Genomic DNA, 24813 nt, shown 5'->3' on the forward strand with positions numbered 1-24813 from the left:
CCCCGATTTACCCAGCCACACAGCTGTTAATGTTAGAGACGGAGCTGGAAGCCGAGCCACCTTGGAGCAAGTGTCCAGGCGCACACGGCTCACATAATATATGAATACATGCTTGTGTTCCCACGGGGAAGGATTGGAACGACGGAAACCGAAATGTTACTAGATCATAACTGAGTGGTAAGGATTTGAGAGACAGTTTACTTTTTTTTTTTTTTTTGCTCACCCCTATTTTAAGTCCTTTACAGGAAAGATGTAAACGTTTTTAAGGGAGGAAGAAAGGAAAGGTTTTTGATGCTAATCTACAATGTGTTTTCTTGTTAGAGTCATTTTCCCTGTCTCGTGGACATCAGTAACAACTGCAGCAGGGGGTACCGGAGCTCTGGTTGAACCAGCGGAGGGAGGCATCCCTGGGTTGAGACAAACTGAGACTAGAACTTTATTTAGGACTGTTTTCTGTTACATTTTTGTCTCAATGTCCTGCATGTGATGTTTGAGGCATAACTGCAGGGCGAAGGAAGGGCTGCCTGGACTCCTGTTCTCATTACTTTACTCCTCCTTTCACATACAGAATGGTACTCTGGAACTGTGCTCAGTTATAAGCTCCAGAAAGAAATGTGAGGCACTTCCTTGCAAAGCACCTGCACTGTCCCTGTCAGGGCTCCAGAAGACTCGGGCGGTGGAGCAGGGTCTCCTTGCGAGAGGGTGTGCTTGCTTTCTGGGCGCCCCATCTTCAGAACCGCGATCAGGTAGGCAGCGGCAAGCCCATCTGACACATGAAAATATGGAACGCTTCAGTGAGAGGCGGGGCTGGATTGCAATCTAGTCTTTCGCCATCCAAAGCCAGTGTTTGGTCATCTCCTGTCCAGGGTATCCTGTTCGGGAAAACTAGATCTTGCTACATAGATTGTGCCACCCTGGACTCCTCTCATCAGCCCCCCCAGCTCTCCATACCACCTCAGAGGGGCGTAATGTCACCTATGGTGCCATTCTTAAAATTGGGGCGCCTGGGTGGCTCAGTGGGTTAAAGCCTCTGCCTTCGGCTCAGGTCATGATCCCAGGGTCCTGGGATCGAGCCTCGCATCGGGCTCTCTGCTCAGCAGGGAGCCTGCTTCCTCCTCTCTCTCTGCTTGCTTCTCTGCCTACTTGTGATCTCTGTCTGTCAAATAAATAAATAAAGTCTTTAAAAAAAAAATGTGATTTGCCTTGGGGTGTGTGGGTGGCTCAGTTGCTTAAGCAGCCTACTCTTTGTAGGTCATGATCTCAGGGATTGAGCCCCATATCGGGCTTCCTGCTCCACGGAGTCTGCTTGTCTCCCTCTGCCTCTGCCCCTCCCCCTGCTCTCTCAATCAATCAGTCAATCTTTAAAAACATGATGCGCCTTCAGGCACTCCTGATTTCTCAACTCTCTTTGGATGCTGCCTCTAAAAATAATAAAAGCAGTGCCTTCATTGCCTGCTGTGTAAAATTAAATTTATCTTTAAGCTGATTTTAGTATTCTGGGGCTTTCTGAGCTGACCATAACACCAGTGGTGTTAGAATATTAGCACATTCTTGGGGCGCCTGGGTGGCTCAGTGGGTTAAAGCCTCTGCCTTCGGCTCGGGTCATGATCCCAGGGTCCTGGGATCGAGCCCCGCATTGGGCTGTCCGCTCCGCGGATAGCCTGCTTCCTCCTCTCTCTCTTTCTACCTGCCTCTCTGCCTACTTGTGATCTCTGTCTGTCAAATAAATAAATAAAATCTTTAAAAAAAAAAAAGAATATTAGCACATTCTCAGTCACCCTTGTGATGAACATTGTGAGCTTTTTTTCCTTTGTACCCTTATTTAGATGTACCCCAGATTTGTATGCCCTACAGAACATCTTGTTTTAAATAGCTTTAAATAGCTTGGGTGGCAGGGGTTGGAGGGGGTGCACCTGGGTGGCTCAGTAAGCTAAATGTCTGCCTTCTTCTCAGGTCATGATCTCAGGGTCCTGGACTAGAGCCCTGTGACAGGCTCCTTGCTCAGTGGGGAGTCTGCTTCTCCCTCTCCCTCTGCCTCTCCTTTGCCCCGCTTGTACTCACACACTCTCTCTCTCTCTCAAATAAATAAAATCTTTTAAAAAACAATAAATTAATAGCTTTATTGGGGACACTTGGGTGGCTCAGTCAGTTAAGCACCTGACTTTGGTTCAGGTCATGATCTTGGGGTCTTGGGATTAAGCGCTGCGTCTGACTCCCTGCTCAGCGGGAAGTCTGTTTCTCCTTCTGCAACCCCCACCCACTGTGTGCTCTCTCTCCCTCATTCAAATAAATAAAATTTTAAATAAATAAATAGCTTTATTGAAAAGTAATTTACATACAAAAAAATTCACCCATATGAAGGTACAGTTTGATGACTTTTACTAAATTTATACAGCTGTGCAGCCATCACCACAATCCAGTCTTAGAATACTTCACCCCAGAAAATTCTCTTGTGCAGGAAGACTTCTTTCCCACTCCCACAGTAGGCAACTGCTGACCCATTTGCTGCCTCTGCGATTGTGCTGTCACTGGGATCACAATAGGCAGGCTTTCGTGTCCAACTTCTCTCAAGTGGCATCATATGTTTGAGGCATGGCCATATTGTATGTAGCGCGTTCAAGAATCTGTTTGTTCCTTTTTATTGCTGAGGAGTATTCCATTGGGCAGACACAACATCTTTTGTTTATCCATTTGCCGATTGATGAGCATTTAAGTTGTTTCAGGTATGGGACTATTCTGAAGAGTGATGGTGTGAACATCCATCTCCAGTTCTTGGTGTGGTCGTATGTTTTCATTTCCCCTGAGTAGAATTGTTTAGTCATACAGTAAACATGTGCTTAACCTTTTAAGAAACTGCCAGACAATCTCAGAACATCATTTTTGAGGCTAGTAAGGACCGAAGAAGCAGCAGTGTGCGCTCTGCAGGGTGCCGTTGGTCCGGAGTGGTCCTCTGTCCTCTCTCTTCTCCCTGCTCCGCCCCTGTGAGCGTCTCTCTTTTTGTGTCTGTTAACCCGTCAGTCTTTGTTTCTCAGCAATCTCAGTTTATTCAGAATGAGATTATTTAGTGCTCTTCTAAGTTTGGTTTTTTTTTCATTGTTTCCCCAACAAGCAACGTATCTTCTGTCAGATGACACAAATAGGAAATGATCTTGTGTGATCTTTATTTCTTGCCTTAGGAGAAAAAAAGTCATTTTCTGAAATCGCTTTTTTAGTCACTGTGAAGGATTCTGTCTGGTTTGTGGTGGACTAGATGGCTGATGTGAACCACTAACTCGTGGGCTTTGAGAAAAGTCCAGTCAGTGTCCAGACCACAAGAGGGGGTGGCTCTGGGTTTGAGCCCTGGCCCTGCTCTTGGTCTGACTGAGCACGGCATTCTGGGTCATCCCTGGCCCTCCAGCCTTCTGGCGGTGATGCTTGTTAACTGGACACCCAGCAGCCATGTAAATGCCCCATGAAGATTCTGAACAGATTCCCCACCACACAGTAGCTCTGCTTGCATTCCAAGGGGCTTTCCCACATGTGAGAAAGCCTCCCACAAGCTTCATTCCCCTGAACTCCCCAAGCAGAAGCACTGTGTTGCCAGGTGAAACAGGACAGGCTCTGGGACAAAAACACAGGTTCCTGTTCCCACTTCATCACTTACCACTGGCATGGTCTCAAATAAGCAATTCACTTATAAGCTTCAATTTCCTTATCTCCTATGTATAGGAGTAATCATATCAATGCAGTAATCATAAAACACTTGAGATGGCACTTGTCATGGACTAGGTGCTTACTGAATGCTAGTTGGATCCTTTGTTCCACAGAAGTTGATAAGCCATCATCTGGTAGCCTGAGAGACAAGGGGGAAGAAAGACCACCTAGGAACCGCCACCCTTACTGTATCCCTTTGTGTTCAGTTCAACATGCTGGTTTTCCTGACCAGGCACTGTGCTTGGCTGAAGGATGCAAAGGGGAAGGAGACTGTCTGGTATAAAACATGGACACTGGGCACCTGGGTGGCTCAGTTGGTTAAATGGATGCCTTTGGCTCAGGTCATGATCCCCGGGTCCTGGGATTGAGCTCCACATCAGGCTCCTTGCTCAATGAGGGTCTGCTTCTCTGCCCCTCCCCTGACTTATGTGCATTCTCTCTCTCAAATAAAATCTTTAGAAACAAAAAACAAAAATGAAACATGGACACAGATTGTTGGCAGTAGAGGAGGTTCCACAAAACACAAGCGTGTGTAGGGGCACCTGGGTGGCTCAGTGGGTTAAGCCTCTGCCTTCAGCTCAGGTCATGATCCCAGGGTCCTGGATTGAGCCCCACATCAGGCTCCTTGCTCAGCAGGGAGCCTGCTTCCCTCTCTCTTTCTGCCTGCTGCTCTGCCTACTTGTGATCTCTCTCTCTCTCTCTCAAATAAATAAATAAAATCTTAAAAAAAAAAGTTAGGGTGTGTCAACTGTCAAGACCCTCCAGCATTGCAGGGTGCTTGGGGGGGAAGGGGTGGAGGCTGCCCCAGCCTATGGAAAAGACTCTTGTTCTCAAAACCTAAGTAGGGCCCTTCTGCTGCAGCAGCCATTGAAGAGAAGCAGCCATGGCTCTGCGCTACCCCATGGCCATGGGTCTTAACAAGGGCCACAAGACAACCAAGGACGTGAGTGAGCTGATGCATAGCTGTCCCCAGCACCTCCCCAAGCTCGCCAAGTCATGCAGGATGGGTTCAGTGGGTGTGCTGCTTTGCTCCCTATGAGCAGCGCACCAAGGAACTGCTCAAGTTCTCCAAGGACAAATGGGCACTCAAGATGATCAAGAAAAGGACCAGACTCACATCCACACCAGGAAGAAGTGAGAAGAGCCGAAGAATGTCCCAACCACCATAGGAAGGTTTCCAAGGCTGCCAAGAAGGACTCAGTTCCTCCTCCAGCTCTGTGCATAACAAAATCTTAATGAAAGAAGAGGAAGGTGGGGCGGGGGGCACGGACTTCCAGGGCCAATGTGTTGAATTCCTAGCCCAAAGGGCATTTCTCATCATTGCATCCTGTTTGGGTTGTTGTCTGTTTATTGTATATAAAGCACTTCAATAAAGTTTGTATAAGTGGCAGAAAACAACTATTTTGTGATGCATGATTCTAGGGACCAGGAACCTGTACATGGGCGGTAGGATGGCCTGTCTTTGTTCTGTGATAGCTGGGGCCTCTGTTGGATACTGGAATCATCTGGAGTTTCCTTCACTCACACCTGGAACTGGGGCTGGGATGACCTGAAGTCTGAGCTCAGGTGGGACTTTCACTGAAGCAACTACATAGGACCTTTCCGTGTGACTCTGGCTTCTCCAATGCGGTGGCCAGGTTCTGAGAACGTGAGTAAGCTTTCCAGCAGAACCAGGCGGAACCTGCATGGCTCTGTAAGACCAAGATTCAGGAGTCACACAATCCCACTGGACTCTGCTACACACCTGGATTCAAGCGGAGGGCACAGAGATCCCACCACTTGATAGGAGGAAGGACAAAGAATTTGTGGCCATTTATTTATTTATTTTAAGGTTTTTATTTGACAGGAGCGCCTGGGTAGCTCAGTGGGTTAAAGCCTCTGCCTTCGGCTCAGGTCATGATCTCAGGGTTCTGGGATCGAGCCTGATGCTCAGCGGGGAGCCTGCTTCCTCCTCTCTCTGCCTGCCTCTCTGCCTACTTGTGATGTCTGTCAAATAAATAAATCTTTAAAAAAAAAAAAAAGGGTTTTATTTGACAGAGAGATAGCACAAGTAGGTAGAACAGCAGGCAGAGTGAGAGGGAGAAGCAGGCTGTCTGTTGATCAGCGAGCCCAACATGGAGCTCCATCCCAGGATCCCAGGATCATGGCCTGAGCCAAAGGCAGACGCTTAACCAATTGAGCCACCCAGGCGCCCCAATCTGTGGCCATTTAAAAAATAATAATAACCCTCTCACAAGTACATATAGTGCTGGGCGTAACATAACCAGTTTTCTCTCTTTCTGTTCATTCTACTAAAAGTCTAAGAACCCCTTGAGCATGAACTGAGACCTAATTGCCCTTGGCCCAAGCCCCCCCTGGCAGAGCAGCATGCTTGGTTCACAACACGTACATTTAGCCTGTGTGTGTGTAATGAATTGAATCCCTCTCTTTTGCAGGTTAGCTGGCCCCTGGTGATCCCGCAAGGTATTAACATAAGGGGAATTGTGACTCTGAACCAGACTAGAAATCCACTGGGTAAACCCACCACCAGCCACAGTCATGCCGGTGTGAAAAGATGAGCACTGCCCTTAGACCTCAATCTGATTTCCCCCTTTATTCTCTTCGGGGACATCTTTCGATCTAGATTTCTGAGCAAGAGGTGTCCTCTCTCCAATTTGCTTCCACTTTAATTCTTGCTGAGCGATGGGATCTTTTTCCCAATGTGCTCGGGCTGCTGTGGCACACATGTCCTCTTTTCCGTGGCCTTTGAAATCATGAGGTGTCCCAAGAAGTGCCAGTGAGGAAGCCCTAAGGTTTCAGGTCTGATCACCGTCAGGGGTGAGTGGGCTCCTCAGCTTTAGCCATTAGAGTGGGCTTTTTTTTTTTTTTTTCCATTTACTCACTCAATGTTTATTCAGTACTTACTCTGAACCCCACGCTACTGAGTAGGACACCTTCTGGCCTCTCTTACACGGGTGAGTAAATGGACAGCGTGACTTTGTGCTGAGGATACAGTGCTGAGGAGTAACACCAGAGCCCTGTGATATCTGGATCTATTCGCAGACTTGATGTGGAATCCGGGTTGCTCAGGGCTGGCTTCCTAGAGCTGAGCCAGGTGGGGAATCAGAGGAGGAGAAGAGGTAGAAGTGAAGACAGCACAAGGTGCTTGGGGAGGGAAGCAGTACCTGCAGAGATCCAGGGTCTGGAGAGATGATGGAGAATTCCAGAAACTGATGCCATGCAGCTCAGTCTGACTGGAGTTCCGAGTGGAGAAAGAGATGCAGGGATTGGAGCTCTCTCCACCCGGACAGTAGTGTCCTGAACTTAGTGTCCACCCATCTGTTCTCCTCCGAAGTTTCTAGGCTCCTGCCTTAAACTCCAATGGTGCTTTAATAATCATAATAAAACAACAACAGGGCGCCTGGGTGGCTCAGTGGATTAAACCTCTGCCTTCGGCTCAGGTCGTGATCTCAGAGTCCTGGGATCGAGCCCTGCATCGGGTTCTTTGCTCAGCGGGAGCCTGCTTCTCTCTCTCTCTCTCTCTCTGCCTGACTCTCCGCCTACTTGTGATCTCTCTCTCTGTCAAATAAATAAATAAAATCTTAAAAATAAATAAATAAATAAAACAACAATAATAACTAATATCTGTACAGTACTTTAAGGTTTTATTTTGCAGACAGTATCTCACCGAATCTTTAAAAAAAAAAAAAAAAAAAACCTTTTGAAAAAATAAGCCAGGTGATATGCCATGTAATTGGTAGTTTAGGAAAACTGAGAAGTAGGAAACCTTGTGATTTACTCCAAATTATGGGGACTGAAACTACAAGCCAAGTCTCTTGCCGACAAAGGCCCCACTCTCTCCCCAGGGAAAGGTTGCCTTGATTGATTAGTCTGCAAGGAGATAGTTTTGTGTTCCCTTTGAGAAAACTCAACACACAAGACACTATTTCAGCCATGCTGCCTGGCCACCATCAGGCCAGGTGTGAGCTGTGGCCCCAGGTTTTCGTGAGCGACCCAGAGTCGTTTGCGTGTTTGTGGAGATCAGAACAGCCCAAATAGGTGGGATCCCAGTGGACACAGGACAGTTTCTGGACACAGGCGAGGAGGCCTCCACACCAGGCGTCCCTCCCCAGTAAAACCCACTGTTGTAGAGCATGGCCTTAATCTGTTCTTTGACACTCAGCAAACTCCCCCAGAAACGGAGCAGGAAGGTTCCGTGAGCAGCAGGTTTCTCTGAAAGGGGTGAGCAGAGAGAGACGTGACATGGGAATGCCATTGAGCAGTCAGATGGTGACTGACACTCCCTTTAGCGGAGCCTGGCTGAGAAGACTGGGCCAGATGGAGAAGCACGGTTCACTGAATCCACTGAGCCCTTGGGATGATAAGAACCTCGGAACTCTCTATGTGGGTGACTGGCCTCACTTGCCCACATTTCGCCATCTTCAGTAAACAACAGCACACACATCTGCAAAGAATGAACAGAGTAAAGCACTCAAGCAGACACACTGACAAGGTCATCTGAGTGGACCACAGGTGGTTGGGCTCCTCCCAGAGCCCTCAGGGACCTTGATGAACCTTCCACCGTTTTGTACTTGGAAATCGAGATGGCCTAGAAGCTACATACCAAATCTTTTTACTAGATGGGACTTTTGCCGTTTTCAGGATCTGTAGGAAGAAAGCCAGAGGAGAGACAACTGGGTAGAGGACCGGCTTTGTCTTTCTTTTCAAAGATTCTGTGATTTCCTGATCAGCTGATACAAGGGAGGTGTTTACTAGAATCCATTCATCTTCAGGGCCTTGTCTTGAGGTTAGCAGATTCAAGTCAGACTTGTTACAGACTCTACAGAAACCAGCCTCGTTGGTTGGAAGACGGAATTCTGATTGTTCGGGAGGATGGAGGTGGAGGATGGAGAAAGGAGATGGCGATGATCATCCGATTTCTTTCCACTCTGAACTCTTACCAGCTGGGAAGGAGCCTCCCATCTGAGGCAGTCAAACAGAGCAGTGCTGTCGAGAATAACCACCTTCTCCTCCTGCTGTAAAAGTACAGTATTGGGGGGCACCTGGGTGGCTCAGTCGGTTAAGCATCTGCCTTCGGTTTGGTCGTGATCTCAGGGTCCTGGAATCAAGTCCTCTTCTCAGTGGGGAATCTGCTTCTCCCCTGTTCATACTCCCTGCCTCTCTCAAATAAATAAAATCTTTAAAAAAAAAAAAAAAAAGAGCTCCGTGTGCACGGTCCTGTATGGGAACAGATAACATAACAGATAACACTGTGCAAAGGTACGCACCTCACGGTGGGAGCAAACCAGACTTTGAACCCCTCCCCACTGAGCAGGAACTTTCAATGTCATCTTGTTCTCGAATGCTCCTCTTTCTCTTGGTAACAAAATTCTGCCATTTTCTGCTCCCATGTTTTTCTACACTGATTTATCCCTTCTGTACAAAAATTCTATCACTGAAGTCCTTGGTCTCTGCACCTGAAAAGTCTCCAAGATCCATTCTCTGTGGAAACGTTATTCGTCTGCTATATGCCCTATATAGCCTGTGTCTCTTGGCTCAATCCAGGTCAGTGCTCATTCATGTCCTCAACTCTCAGTGAGGACCTCGTGCCTGCTCGGCATTGAGGATAAAATGGTAACCACTTAACCATCCCCTCTCTCAAGAGCATGGAGCTACTCTCAGTAGCAATAAGAACAAGTCCCATGCCTTCAAGAGGTTTATAGTTGGTAGGAGAGGTAAGTAAACAGACAGACTCCATGTGTGGTGACCAGCTGCATGGAACTGTCACCATGACCGGAACAGGACTGTGGCAGAGCAGCGCAGGATGGGCTCACAGTCCAGGGGCCAGCAGGACCTCAGACAGGAGCTCTAGTGCATGGAATTTATAAAGGGGAGGCGCCAAGGAGAGAGGGAGTGAGGGAAGAACATGGGCCGGGGAATGAAGATAAGCCAGGAGACTAACTTCAGCTGAGAACAGCCACTGTTGACTTAGTTCGCAATTCTGCTGGGCAGTTCTGGTCTGGACGGGGCTCTGCCGCTCTTGGCTGGGCTTACTCCCATGTCTGAGGTCAGGCGGTAAGGCAGTTTGGGCGGCTGGTTCCAGAGAAACACATGTACTCATTGTACCACAGAGTTGATCTCATCTTGAGTCAGGGCGGCCAGACTTATTACCTGAAGCCATGCCAGCCAGCCATTGGCTGTAGGCTGTCATGAGAGCAGCCTGTATGGGAGCTGTGCTCTGAGGAACTCATGGAGGGGAGCCCAAAACAAGGGGAGAGAGGGGCATTCGTGAGTTTGCAACCAGTACTCACAGACGCTGGAGACTGGGTAACCACTCCCTGATGGAGACTTGGGCAAGCATCTTCTGCATCTGCTGTAGGTCTCTACCCTGAAGCCTAAAGGATAAGATTTGGCCACCTGAAGTGTGGGGAAAGTGTGCTGGGTAAAGCTGACCATACTTGCAGACGGCCAGAGCCATGAGAGAGTAAGGCCAGTCCCAGACTTGTGAGTGATGGGGATGGACAGTGTTGAGAACATGTGGGCTGCAGAGGTGTTCAGGAAGCTGATGTGAAGTGTCTCATTTGATTGTATATAATGAGGATAACACTGTTGAGGCGTTAGCCCAATATTTCTGTGTTGGTCAGTATAGACTAAGTTCTATCCCATAACAAACAACAACCAAATCTTTGTAGTTTAAAAGGAGATTATTTCTCATTCTTGCTACATCCTTTGCCATCAGTTGGGGGTTGCGGTTCCCTGTTGTTTTCACATAAGGCCCCAGGCTGACAGAGCAACCACCATCCACAGCATTCCTCCCGTAGTTGCCAGAGTGCAGTGATAGCCCCCGCAAACAACAAGAAAAACCAGACTTTAATCTTGAAAGCATCTTTAGGAATAGAAAGTCACCACAAAAATGCTGAAATTACTCCTCATCAAAGATATAGGTCAGTCCTAAACATGTATCCATAAAATAAAATATATAAAGAAAAAAATGATAGAATGATAAAGAGAAACGGACAACCCTTTATCGGAGAGCCCTGAAAAACTGACGCGACAGTAAGGAAGAGATAAATAAATCCTTAGAGACATGTTTGCATTTGGCGATCTAAAGTAAACCAGCGGTGAAACTAGAAACTGTCTTGGGGTTTCTTCGTGAGACGTGGGAGCACGGGTCTTCAAGGTTGGGAGGTCCCGTAGGAGTCAGGCCCACATTATGCTGATGGGCTCTGATCCTTAGGATCAAATGGAAACCACCTTCCCTTGTCTAAATCCCAGGGGATGTAGGGACAAGAGTGTGACTGTGCAGTGAGACAAGAATAAGTGATATGACCCCTCCCTGAGGTTCTGAGCACAGGCCAGCCCTTGTGTGGATCTGTGGACCTTTGTGGATCTATGGTCTAAACTTGCATCACTGAGGTAGTCCACTAAACATCAGGCTGTGAGCTGAAGTCCTGTGCAAAACTGGTAATGCCCCTTTGTGTCTGACAGAAGCAGTCCTCTTTGGAATAAGGACAGCTTCATCCCACACCTTGGGAAATCCCCCCAAATAATCTTCAGGTTCAAAGAACAGTCATCGTCAAATATAAGCACGCACACACACACAAAAACAAAACGCTATAGACTAGAACCAGCAGAAGCAGACCCACCCAGGCTTCAGATAATGAAATTACAATATTTAAAGACCAATAAACAATGTCTGCAGGGGACGGGAAACTATGACAAGACCTCACAGATTTGTGAGAGAACTAAACAGAACTTCGAGAACTACAAAACAAAATAGCCGAATTTTCATCTGTACCATGAAGGCAGAGCACTTTGAGTCCAGAGAGGGGAAACGCAGACTCAAAGTCACACAGGCAGTCAGCGGCACAGACAAAGCCCAGGCTCATGCCCGGCCTCCCCATCCTCTGTCCTCCCTCAGTGATTCCAGCAGATAAGCAAGGCCTCCACTGGGCAGAGCTACCTCTCTCTGCTGAGTGGTCTCAGAGAGTATTTGGATTTGTTCATCCATTAACAAGAAAGGGAAGGGGTCCCCTGAGTGGCCCAGTTGGTTAAGCATCTGCCTTTGGCTCAGGTCATAATCCCAGGGTCTAGAGACCGAGGCCTGCATCAGGTCAGAGGAGAGCCTGCTTCTCCCTCTCCCTCTGCCTGCTACTCCCCCTTCTCTCTCTCTGTGTCAAATAAAGTATTAAAAAAGAAAAATGAAGGGAAGTAGAAGCTAGGACTTTTTGCAGGAATTTTTGTTAACAAAATTCTTTTTGTGTCAGAATACCATGAATTCCTGTTGTAGGAATCTGTAAGATGCAAGCTTATTTCCTTCTTCAATGCCTGAAACTTACAACATTTGTTTTATTTTGATTGCTGTTATTATGGAAAATGGAGGGGGAGAACTGTTCTTTCCAACTCCAACTTGGAGAAAACATGTCCCCCAAAATCCATACATCTTCAAACTAAATGTACCGAGAATCTCATGGTCTCTTTGGGACAGAGGCCCCTCTCCAAAGAGAGCCTGTTGTTCTTGGTCCTAACTCTAGATGCTAAGGCAGTTATCTCACCCAGGGGTTTTTGAGATGAGGGGCAATTTCCTGTTTTGGAGACACTGTTGGTAATAATTCACCTGTGCTCGCCCGATGTCAGCGAGTGGTCCTCATGGAGCTTCTGCAATGTGGCCCTGGGCTCCCCAAGCAGTAGCCCACGATGATCACAGTACCCAACAAAGAAGAGAAACATCCCACTTTTAATTAGGCAGAGGACACAAGTAAATATCCAGGGCATGATGTCAGAAATGCAGACTTGCAGATTAGGACCGCGCTGGCAAAATGTTCAGTAAGCCTTGGGTGCAGAAGAGGAAATGTGTAGGACAGAGAACAAGCTCCCACATGTGCTCCAAGAGCTAGGCTGCCCTCAAGTTGCTTTGTGCAGGGGCTGCTAATCCCTTCTGCAGTTACATCCCTCTCTAAATAGGCCACGTATTTGTTTTCCACTGCCCAGTTCCGTGGGACCTTCATTCTTGCGTCCTCGGTACCCATTCCAGCACATCTAGCCCCTAGTAGGTTCTCAATCGATGCGTCATGGGTGAAAGAGGCCTTCCATAACTGTGTCCCCAGGCAAAGAGGGCGTCCACATGTCTCCAGCATTCCTTCCCGCAGGTCTGACACAGACCTGAGGGCAGGTGTCCTTCTGTTGAAGAATCTGATAAGATCTGTCTTCAAAACCTTCCCAAGTTTCTGTGAACTGCTCACAGCAGGCTTCCCGCTGGAGGGCTCACTTTCTCAGTTTCCTCTGGCTAGACATTCTACCTCTGCTTCCACTGAATTGGTTCAGTTTGTGAATGATTTCACCATCCCACACACCCTGCTGCACTATCTTGACTCAAATGTGGAGCCGAGTCTCTTGAGTTTCACAAAAACCTCACCCACATCGGTGAGGTTATCTTTCGAACTTTATAGAAGCTTTGAAGAGATTGTGGGCTAGGGGTAGTCTATGCGGCACAGCATAAGCTCAGTAGTTTTGAATAGTAGATATTCCAGGGTGTTTTTTTAAGGATCTTATTTTCAAGCAATCTCTAGACCCAATGTGAGGCTTGAACTCACAACCCCAAGATCAAAAGTCACTCTCCCTTCTGACTGAGCCAGCCAGGTGCCCCTAGATATTCCAGTTTTCACAAGACATTTTCCTGTCATCCGTATAGGTTGTCCATCTTTTTATCTTCTCTCCTCTTCTTTGTCTACTCCAACCTCTGAATTAATTAATTAATTAACTTATCTATTTATTAGATTTGATTTATTTGACAGAGACCGAGAGCATAAGCAGGGGGAGTGGCAGGCAGATAGAGAGGGAGAAGCAGGCTTCCCGCTGAGCAAGGAGCCCGATGTGGGGCTCGACCTCAGGACCCCAGGATCAAGAATTGAGCTGAAGGCAGACGCTTAACTGACTGAGCTACTCGGGTGCCCCCCACCTCTGAATTTCTGATCGTTTTTAACATAAACATGTCCTGTCTGTATTCCTGACATGACACATGCTCACCTTTGCCCTCCAGGTTCAACTTCTTTGGAGGAGGCCCCAGAGGCAAATGACTTCGACACGCCGAGACAGCGGAGGAGAGGAGTCAGAAGAAAGCAAAAAGGGCAGATTATGTGAGCATCCCTGAGTCCTGAGAAGATTTCTAGCATGGCTACCTCCCATGACTAAGCCCTTGGGGTTAGGCAGCACAATAGCATCCCTACCAAGGTTTTGATATCTTAGCAAATGGGGCTTTTTGACCCATCATTCCCAAGGCCAAGCTTGGGGAAGAAGCAAGATCCTTGAGGTCCCCCTCACAGGGCAGGTGGGGAGACAGCATAGCGTGGATGTCTACACATGGGCCAAGGCAACCTCCAAGGTTCACAGGACCCAGAGTGGAGAGCAGTAGGAAGGTCTCCCATGCCAGCTAGAGCAACATGAGGTAGCAAAGGTCTAGACAGCCTCACTAAGCCTCCTGAGGCCACAGAGGACAACAGGAGAAAATGGAGTGTCTCCCGGGTCACAAGAGGAGTGCCAAAGGATCTGATAAATCCTGGATGTAAGGGCCTGTCAACTCAGTGGGTCACTCCATGAATGGATGCTTGAGGCTCCGACAGGCTGGAGTGTATCTCTGCAGGTCCTGACATCAACAGATGACGAAGACCAGAGTCCCTTTCCCAAAAAACGTAACACCACACGGAACTGAGGAGAGGGGTAATAGGTGAGACACTGAACTGACTGAGATTATGTCTTTGCCTCTGAGAGAACTGGGGTCTCAAAATAGAAATGAGTTCTGTTCTAGAAGGAAGTTTACTGTTGACACCCATGTGTATCTCGTTTAACACCTCTGGTAGGATCTGCCCTTCCTGGCGTCAGTAAATGATTTAGAATCTTTTGTTATTTTAGTGGGTGTTATTACTTCCTGAAAAATAGATCAGCACATTTATTGGAAAGTATTTTCTACACTATTAAATTGAGTTCATCTCAAGTGAGCTCTTGATTTTTTTTTTTAAGATTTTATTTATTTATTGACAGAGAGAAATCACAAGCAGGCAGAGAGGAGGAAGCAGGCTCCCTGCCAAGCAGAGAGCCTGACGCGGTCCTCGATCCCAGGACCCTGAGATCACGACCCGAGCCTAAGGCAGAGGCTTAGCCCACTGAGCCACCCAGACACCCAGAACTCTTGTTCTGATTCTTGATCTTGCTCATTGTTTTAGAATTATATTTTTTTCCTTGGACTATGGAATTTGGTTTTGCATGCTCATTTTCACTGGGAAATTTTCTGTTAGTTTGTCATAAAGATTTGTTTCTGTCTGTCACACACTCTCTCTCTGTGCCCCTCCATCCCTCTACAGAAATCTTGAGGTTGATTCTGTACAGAATGTTGTTGGTGCCCTACCCAGAAGCCTTTGCCTGCTGGTGCGCCCCTCCTCTATCTGCTGTGAGCTTTGGATGCTCCCTTCCCTGGAGAACTACTCTGGGCTTAATTTAGAAGATGCCTCACTGACATGGGGACACAAAAGACCAGACCAAGGGTGACTCAGTCAGCTAAGTGTCTGCCTTCGGCTCAGATTGTGATCCCAGGGTCCTGGGATCAAGAACCACATCGGGTTTCCTGCTCAGCGGGGAGTCTTCTCCCTCTCCCTCTGCTCCTCCCCCCAGCTCGTGTTTTCTCTCTCTCTCTCTCTCTCAAATAAATAAATAAAATCTTTAAAAAAAAAAAAAAAAAACAGACCCTTTGCCTCAAAGTGGGATTAATTTTGTGATACAGTTCATGCCTAAGAGGCCCTATAGGGGCAAGCTCATGCTGGGAGTTTGTGATGGTTCATTTTATGTGTCAACTTGATTAGGCCATGGAGTGTCCAGACATTTGGTCAAACAGAATTCCAATGAAGGTTTCTGGATGAGATTAACATTTGAATCTCTAGGGTGAGAAAAGCAGATTGCTCTCCCTGGTGTGAGAGAGCCTCATCCTTTCCATTGGGGAGCTGAATAGAACAAAAGGCTGACCCTCCCATGAAAGAGAAAATTCCTTCAACCTGAGTGCCTTCAAACTAAGACATTGGGTTTTTCCTGCCTTTGGACTCAAACTGAAACACTGGCTCTTCCTGAATTTCAAGCCTCCGGGCCTTCAGCCTGGAACTATACCATCATTTCTGGTCTCCAGCTTGCAAACTCACCCCGCAGATCTTGGATTTTGTCTGCCCCAGAAACACATGAATCAATTCTTTAGAGAAGTTCCCTAGACAGATGATGATGGATGGATGGATGGGTAGGCAGATAGATAGAAAGATAAAACCCTATTGGTTCTGTTTCCCCGGAGAGCCCTAACACACGTCCTTGCTCACTTTCTTCCCCTTTCCTACCCTACACCCTGCTTCCCCTCTCTGCACAGTAGCCCCGAGTAAATCGCTTGCACCGAAATCTCTGTCTCAGACTCAACTTCGAGAGAATTCAACTTACCACTCCTTCCAGTTAGCAGGTTACAGTTACAGTCCACAACCAGGTCTTGATTCAAATCTCAAGTCCTACAGTCCTACAGTTCTGGAGGTATCACAGATCTGACTCCTGAGCCCTGTTCTTGAGGCTTAGTTCAAATTTTAGCTGTGAACCTGTGTTCATTCTCCAGCCTATGAGGCCTACAACTGTCAACCAGCAGTTCTTCCCTCTTCTTTCAGAGGCCGGATAGCTCTGCTCTGATCTAGCCTCCGGCTTCAAATGCTCCCATATCCCATGGAGTGGAGTTACCCCGCAGGATCAGAGCTCCTGGCAGCTGCTGACAGCCTCAGGTCCCAGGACCCAGCCAACTTGAGGTCCTAGCTTTGCTCACTACTTTACTTTCATTTCCCAGTTCTGGTCCTCTGAGATATTTAATCCCAGAATTTTTCTGCAATATTTTTTTATTGGTGTATAATTTCCATGCCATAAAATATGCATATTGTTAAGTGTATAGTTCAATAAATTTGATAAATGAATCTCCCCAAGTGACCCACACTCAATAAGATACAGGAAATCTTTATCACCAGTACTGCTCTGCACTCATCCACAGCTGATACTCCACCACACGTCAAAGGCAACCGTTGTAATTTTTGTCTCCGTAGATTAGTTTGGCCTGTTCTAAAGCTTCATATACATAGAATCCTACAATATGTGCCTTTCGGTGTCTGGCTTCTTTTGCTCGACATAATGTTTCTGAGGCATACCAATGTTTTAAATTACTTACTCCTTGATTTACATTACTAATAAACATTGCATGAATATACTACGCCTGTTTATCCATTCTCTTGCTAATGGACAGTTGGATTATTTCCAGTGTTTGGCTATTGTGAATAAAGCTATTATACACATTCTTCTATTAAATATTTTTATTGCTATATATTCACATACCATAAAATTTACTCATTAATGATGCACAATTCAATGATGTTTATTATATTCACAGAGGTATGCAGCCATCACTATAATCTACATTATGAAGTTTTTCATCACCCCCAAAAGAAAACTATGTTTTCTTCTAAGAACTTTACAGTTTTAGCTCTTACATTTAGATCTGGGATCTATTTTAATTTTTTGTGTATGGAGTGGGTAGCAGTTCAACTTCAATCATTTACATGTGGATATCCAGTTGTTCTAACATCAGTTTTGAAAGAAACCATTCTTTCACCCCATTGAATTGACACCGGTGTCAAACAATCAATGAGCCACAAACATGCAGGTTTATTTCTTGACTCTCAACTCTAATCCCTTGATCTATATGTCTATCCCTATGCTGTACCACATTGTCTTCATCGCAGTAGCTTGGTAATATATTTTGAAATCAGGAACTTTATTTCCTTTCAAAGTTATTTTAGCTCTTCTGGATCCCCTTCATTGCTATATAGAATCAGCTTGTCAATTTCTAACCCCCCACCCCAAATTTTTAAAAGCCAGCTGGGTTGTGATAGGGATTTTATTGAATCTAGAAATCTTTTTTTTTTAAACTCAATTTTTTAAATTTAAAAATTTTCTTAATTAACATACAATGTATTATTTGCTTTAGGGATACAGGCTGTGACTCATCAGTCTTACACAATTCACAGCACTCACCATAGCACATACCCTCCCCAATGTCCATCACCCAGCCACCCCATCCCTCCCACCACCCTCAGGATTGACATTTTTTAAAGATTTTTAAAATACCAAATCTTCTTTAAAAAAAAAAAAAGATTTTATTTATCTACTTGAGCATGAGAGGGGAGAAGATCAGAGGGAGAAGCAGACTCCCCATGAAGCTGGGAGCCCGATGTGGGACTTGATCCCAGGACTCCAGGATCACGACCTGAGCTGAAGGCTTAACCAACTGAGCCACCCAGGCGCCCCAATACCAAATCTTCTAATCAGTGAGCACAGAATGTCCTTTTATCGATTTAGGGCTCCTCTAGCTTTCAACCTTGCACTTTTTTGGGTTAAATTTATCTATGTTCTTGTACATGGAATTTTTTTCTGATTTCATGTTTGATTATTCATTGCCAGTATATAGAAATGGAATTGATTTTTTGTATATTGATGTTGCATCCTATAATTTGCTCAACTTATCTGTTCTAATACTTTTCTATAGATGCCTTAGATTATGTCATCTTATAGATATAGTTTTACCTCTTCCTTTCCCATCTGGATGCATTTTATTTCTTTTTCTTGCTTTCTTTTTTTTTTTTTTTTTATTGACCACAAACTTCCCATACAATATGGATGGAAGGGGCAAGAGCAGACATACTTGTCTTGTTCCTGACCTTACGAAGAGGAAGGCATTCAGTCCTTCACCATTAAGTATGATGTTATGAACATTCTTGAATAAGTCTTTTTTATAGATGGAGGTCTTCATTTCACTTGAGTAAATTCTTGGGTCTAGAATCCCTGGATCACATGGTAGGTATATGTTCAACTTTACAAAGAACTGTCAACCTGTACAGAACCATCTTTTAAGTTTATTATGTGTTTCAGAAGACAAGAAGAACCCCCCAAACTGGGAACTTCTGCTGCACCTTCATTAGAAGTCTTCCCAGTGAAGAACTCAGCAATCCTGTGACCCACAAGAAGTTTTCAATGCACAGTTTGTACATGTCCGTTAGTAAGCTCCTACTTTATCCACAGCACAAAACCCCCTCTAACTCCTCCTCAGTTATTCCCCCAAGAGGAGCCCAGCTGGACCACAAAATGCATCCTGAACCAGTGTCCATTTTGTCTACATGTGATGTTTTCATGGTGATGTCATCCAAATTACGAGGAATCCCTCTAACCAAGGCAACCATGGAGAGGAGGCTATATAGTGCACGATGATGGAGATATTTTCCTGTCTAGCTGGGCTCCAATTATAGTCCCATTTCTCTACAGTGTGATCCAAAAAAAGCAAACATTCTGCAAGTTCCTAATGCTATCTTGTACACATCTCACACCATGAACTCTGCTACCCATCCAACTGACGTCAGTGTCTTCTTCAACAGGACTGATGTAAGCGTCTTCTTCAATGCACTGACATCCTCTGTAGGCAGGCATCAGATCAGGATAAGCACCTACTTGCTCCCCTCACCTGTGAACCCTCCTTTTTAGACTATCTCTCTGTGGTTCATTAGTCAGCTTTCCATAATCACAAAGATTTCCTTTTTTTTTTCTTTTCTAAAATGGAAATATTTCTCTTGTTTCGGGAGAGTGTAAAAGTAATCAATGTTTGTTTAAAGAAATAAAGAACCCCAGGTGTGCCTAGGTGGCTCAGTCATTAAGCGTCTGCCTTTGGTTCAGGTCATGATCCCAGGGTCCTGGGATCAAGCCCAGGTTGGGCTCCCTGCTCCACAGGAAACCTGCTTCTCCCTCTTCTTCTCCCCCTGCACGTGTTCCCTGTTCCACTGTGTCTCTCTCTGTCAAAAAAATAAATAAATAAAACCTTAGAAAGGAAGGAAGGAAGGAAGGAACCTGGAAAGTATAAAGCGTAATTCTTCCTTCTATGAAATGGCTAACATAAGTAATAGTTTGGTAAATCCAGAAAAATTTTTTAATGACCAACATTTTTGGAGGTTAACTTTGAGGTTTCTTCTTCCAGGTTTTTAAAATGCTGTTAATAGTTCTCATAGAGAGTCTAATGCCACCATTGTTTTGATCCCCCAATGTTCCCACCTCCATAGCCAAGGAGCTGTCTACAGCCACGTCCCACACAGAAGATGATGTCTACTGCCTTGTCAGGAAGTGCTCAAAACACCCACAAGGACCCAGCCTAACTGCCATGAGGGAAAGTGGAGCACAATGTCCCCTCTGTAGTGGAAGTGTGACTAGAATAGAGAGAGAGAGCATGTCCTGAATGGGCCTTAGACCTTGAAATTATCGCGAGGATGTTTTCGAACAGCTGCAGATACTATGCAAAACAGACTAAACTCTACCACTTGAGGCATCATTCCAAATCTTGTAAGAAGTATCAAGATGAATATGGTGCTTCCTCTATCATTCCAACATTTCAGATATCTCAAGATTCAGTAAGGAACAGTAATAGGAGTGAAAGATCTACATCTGATAACACAAAAACTTATCAAGAGAATATAAGCTCTTCTTTTTTTTTTTTTAAGTAGGCTCCATGCCCAACATGGGCCTTGCACTCATGACTCCTAAGATCCAAAGCCATAAGCTCAAATGACTGAGTCAGCCAGGCATCCCTAATGAGTTTTGTTTTGTTTGTTTTGTTTTTTTAAAGCAGGCTCCATGTGAAACCCAATGTGGAGCTAGAACCCACGACCCTGAGATCAAGATCTGAGCCAAGATGAAGAGTTGGATTTTTTTTTTTTAAGATTTTATTTATTATGTGTCAGAAAGAGAGACAGCGAGAAAGGGGAACACAAGCAGGGGGAGTGGGAGAAGGAGAGGCAGGCTTCCCCCTGAGCAGAGAGCCCGAAGCGGGGCTCAATCCCAGGACTCTGGGATCATGACCCGAGCAGAAGGCAGACACTTAACAACTGAGCCACCCAGGCACCCCAAGAGTTGGACTCTTAACTGACTGAGCCACCCAGTAGTCACAAGAATACAAGTTCTTCTGGGCATCCCACCCGGAAGAGCCTCTTGTGTCAAGAATCATGCTTTACAGACAACATTTCCTGGGTCACTATAACTGTAATTACCTAGTCCAGATCCTTCCTGTGATGTGTCCTATTTATAGGTCTCTTCCTTGGGGAGATCCTAGCTGGATTACTGAAAATTTCATTAGTTGGGGCGCCTGGGTGGTTCAGTCAGTTAAGCATCCGACTCTTGATTTCAGCTCAGATCATGAGCTCAGGGTCCTGGGATGAAAACCCATCTCTGGCTCTGTGCCCCATGAGGAATCTGCTTGTCCCTCTCCCTCTGCTCCACTCCCTGCTCACATTCTCTCTCTCTCTCTCAAATAAATAAATGAATAAAATCTTTTTTAAAATTTTGTTAAAAATTTTGTTAGTCATCTATCAAAGATGTCAGTTTGATTATGGAGAATTTGTGAATCCTCAGCTAGATAAGGAAAACCAATATCAGACTTTTCAAGTAAACATCTGAAGGCTATAGACATCTCAGCATCTTTGTACCTGCTAGTACTGTCTTTAAGGGGAAAACCATATGAAGTCACCTTTCAATAACACAATGTGTCTATTAATATAAGTAATTCAGTCTAAAAACTAAAATAAAATAAAATAAAATAAGATGCTGTTAATAGGGCGCCTGGGTGGCTCAGTGGGTTAAGCCGCTGCCTTCGGCTCAGGTCATGATCTCGGGGTCCTGGGATCGAGTCCCGCGTCGGGCTCTCTGCTCAGCAGGGAGCCTGCTTCCTTCTCTCTCTCTCTGCCTGCCTCTCAGTGTACTTGTAATTTCTCTCTGTCAAATAAATAAATAAAATCTTTAAAAAAAAAAAAAAAAGATGCTGTTAATACATCATGGATATTTTTGCATGACAGTAAGTATCTAGCTGGAAAGCATTTGTTTTAAAAGCATCACATTCCATTGTATGGAATTAATTAACACAGTAATTAATTCATTTTTATTATTATTTCAACCATATAGAAAAGTACTGAGAATACGACATAAACATGCATGAGCCACTTAGTTATTAGAGAAAAAGTTCAGTTGCATATAAATATTTTCCCCATTTTGTTGTTTGTCTTCTGATTTCTCTTTTACTGATGTTTGTGTTATGCATATTTTTATATTCACATAGTTGAATTTATTAATCTTTTTTTTAGGACTTCTGAATTTGAGAAAGGCTTTGACCATGCTGAAATTATGAGGAGATTCTCCTCTTTTTCCTTTTAGAAGTTTTATTGTTCCAACTTTTACATTTAAATATCTTTTTGAGGCTAACAATGTATGGCAAGATATAAGAATCAAGCTTAATTTTTTCCTCAGATGATAGTCCATTTGGCTCACTCCTTAAATAAGAAATTTATTGTATTTCCTGCTTGACTTAAAATGCCATCTTTAATATATGCTAAATTCCCATATATGTTTTGATCTACTGCTAGATTTCCCATTCTGTGCCACTCAATTTTCTGGTCCATTGCCATAGTATTTTAATTAGCTAATTAATTTAAAATACATAGTAATTTATAATACAGTCATCCTTATTGCTCTTCTTTACATAATGTCAATTTTTTGTTCATTTTCACAGGAATTCTTAAATCAGTGTATGCAGTTTAAAAAGAACCATTAATCTATGGTTTTTTTTGAAGATTTTATTAATTAGGCAGAGAGAGAGGGGGAAGCAGGCTTCCCGCTGAGCAGAGAGCCCAATGCGGGGCTCTGAGATCATGACCTGAGCCGAAGGCAGAGGCTTTAACCCACTGAGCCACCCAGGTGCCCCCATTGGTGTATCTTGAAGAGTAACATTGGATTTAATCATTTAACTTGGGGAGATCTGTTTTTTTATAATGTTGAGTCTTCTTGGAAAAACGTATCTAGGCCTTTTCATCTAGATTATTTTGATGTTCAGCAACAGTGTTTTCAAGTGGGGTTTTTTATATTTCCTATATATTTCAGATATAATATGTATATATTTTTTAATTTTCAGCATAACAATATTCCTTGTTTTTATAATCTTAATTAGGATTTTTTTTCTATTCTCTTTCAAAATGCGGGTCTGTTTTTCCATCACATCTTCTAAACAGTGGTTATTTGTAAATATAAATATAAGTCAGTTTTACACATTAGCACTTTTCCGTTAACTCACTTAATTGTTATTCATAATAGATTTTGCCAGTGATTCTCTCGAGTTTTCCAGTTACTCAATACTGTCATTACAACTAGAAATACTTTTTTTCTTTTTCAATTTAAAAAATAAAATTTAGGGGCGCCTGGATGGCTCAGTGGGTTAAAGCCTCTGCCTTCGGTTCAGGTCATGATCCCAGGGTCCTGGGATCGAGCCCCGCATCGTGCTCTCTGCTCAGCGGGAGCCTGCTTCTCCCTCTCTCTCTCTGCCTGCTTCTCTGCCTACTTGTGATATCTGTCAAGTAAATAAATAAATAATAAAATAAAATAAAATAAATTTTATCTCTTAAAACAGTTTTAAGTTTATAAAAAAATCATGGAGAAAGTACAGAGAGTTTGTGGGGTACCTGGCTGGTTCTGTCAGTAGAACATGTGACTCTCCATCTGGGGTCACGAGTTCGAGCTCCACACTGAGTGTGGAACTTATTTAAAAAGAATTTTAAAAAACGGAGTTTGTGAGCTTTTTAATTCATTCTTCCTGCTGTTATTTTACAGGTCCTAGAGAAGGTGAAAATGCAGACTTCTGCAATTATGCTCATAGCAAAAGTCTTAATGAAGTAATTTTTCACCCAAAGAACACCCACTAATTTCTGGAACTAGAAGGCAATTCAATCAATCTTTGAACTCTGTCACACGAAGTTTTATTAGAAACATAGTGGGGATTTTGGAGAGAGGACCGCTGAACTTTGTGTAGTGAAATAGAAACTTGAATTGCCAGTGTAGAGGACTTAATTAAGAGATTAGGAAATTCACTCACTCACTAGAAAATAATTGAGCAACTGCTTTGTGCTAGGCATTTTGCTAGGCAGTTAGGTGCTGGCTACTGTTGGAGTTAGTCTAATTCATGATTAGAATATTATTTCCCCTGAATCTCTGTCTCTTGGGGTAAATCCAACCTTATCTACTTTACAGTGAACCTGAACTGAGTTTCAGTATATGAAACCCCTTGGTGGATTTCTGCTTTTCTGAAAGGGGAATTTGGAGTCATTATAAGCTTTTAAGGAGTAAAGTACTGTGACCACAAAAATGGGTAGAGCTTGTGTCTGGTTCATGTGAGCCCAGCAAGTCGCTGACCGCCGGTACAGAATATAGGATGTCCGGTGACTAGAGCACAACCTAAGGTAGAGGTGGTCCGTGACCATAACAGGAGTGAAGAGGGAGACGCCCCTGGTGGTAAGGCAGGCCAGTTATGGGAGCCAAGGTGCAGCTGACAAACAGAAGCATAGGCAACAAGAGTCGATGGGGCTGATGGACAAGGGCAATGAATGAAGGACATCCCCGGGGCAGGGGCTTTCCCCACACCCGAAGGTCAATTTTCCCTTTTATTAGGGGCTCACTCGCCCCTATGTGATCCCCAAGTCCTGGTTTTAAACAGGGGTTCCTGAAAACAGCCTCTGAGACTCTGAGATTAGCGTACAGTGGATTTAATGATGAGTCATCTTGGGAACAGCCCCTACGACGGCGTGAAGGGAGCAAGACCGGACACCAGGAGAAGTTGCCCTGGCGTGTCGCTGCAGCAGACACCCCAGCTAATTGTAAGGGGAGCTCGAATTGGAATGGCCTGTCAGAGTTGTTCCAAATTAAGGCAAGAGGGCAAGTGTTTATTTTGCTGCTGTCCCTCACCTCCCCAACATGTTCTCTTTTAACTGCCCAAACCACTCCCCACCCCTGATCACACAGTATGCTCTTAACACCACCAGCCTTTCCACCAGCCTCCACTGTCCTTCCTCTGTGCCGTTCATCAAAATCATGATCCTTTTAAAAGCTAATTGTATGATGAAATTGGAAATTGAATCCATTTCTCCTTCCTCGAATGTCCCAAAACATTGTGTTTGTTACTCTGTTGGAACTCTCCTGCTTGCCTTAGAGTTGATCTTGTTTGTGTTTTCCCCGTAT

General features: G+C 44.7%; 1 pseudogene across 1 annotated transcript; it reads left to right on the forward strand.

Moving 5' to 3' along the window:
* Positions 1 to 4576: 4576 nt before the first annotated feature.
* LOC309861327 (E3 ubiquitin-protein ligase RNF138-like) lies at positions 4577 to 23419 on the forward strand (annotated as a pseudogene). The gene is made up of 5 exons: positions 4577 to 4636; positions 4737 to 4827; positions 19830 to 20263; positions 20721 to 20917; positions 23413 to 23419. The product of its transcript is annotated as an E3 ubiquitin-protein ligase RNF138-like (transcript).
* Positions 23420 to 24813: the final 1394 nt, after the last annotated feature.

Source organism: Mustela nivalis (assembly GCF_964662115.1).
Source record: "Mustela nivalis genome assembly, chromosome: 1".
Lineage (NCBI taxonomy): Eukaryota > Metazoa > Chordata > Mammalia > Carnivora > Mustelidae > Mustela > Mustela nivalis.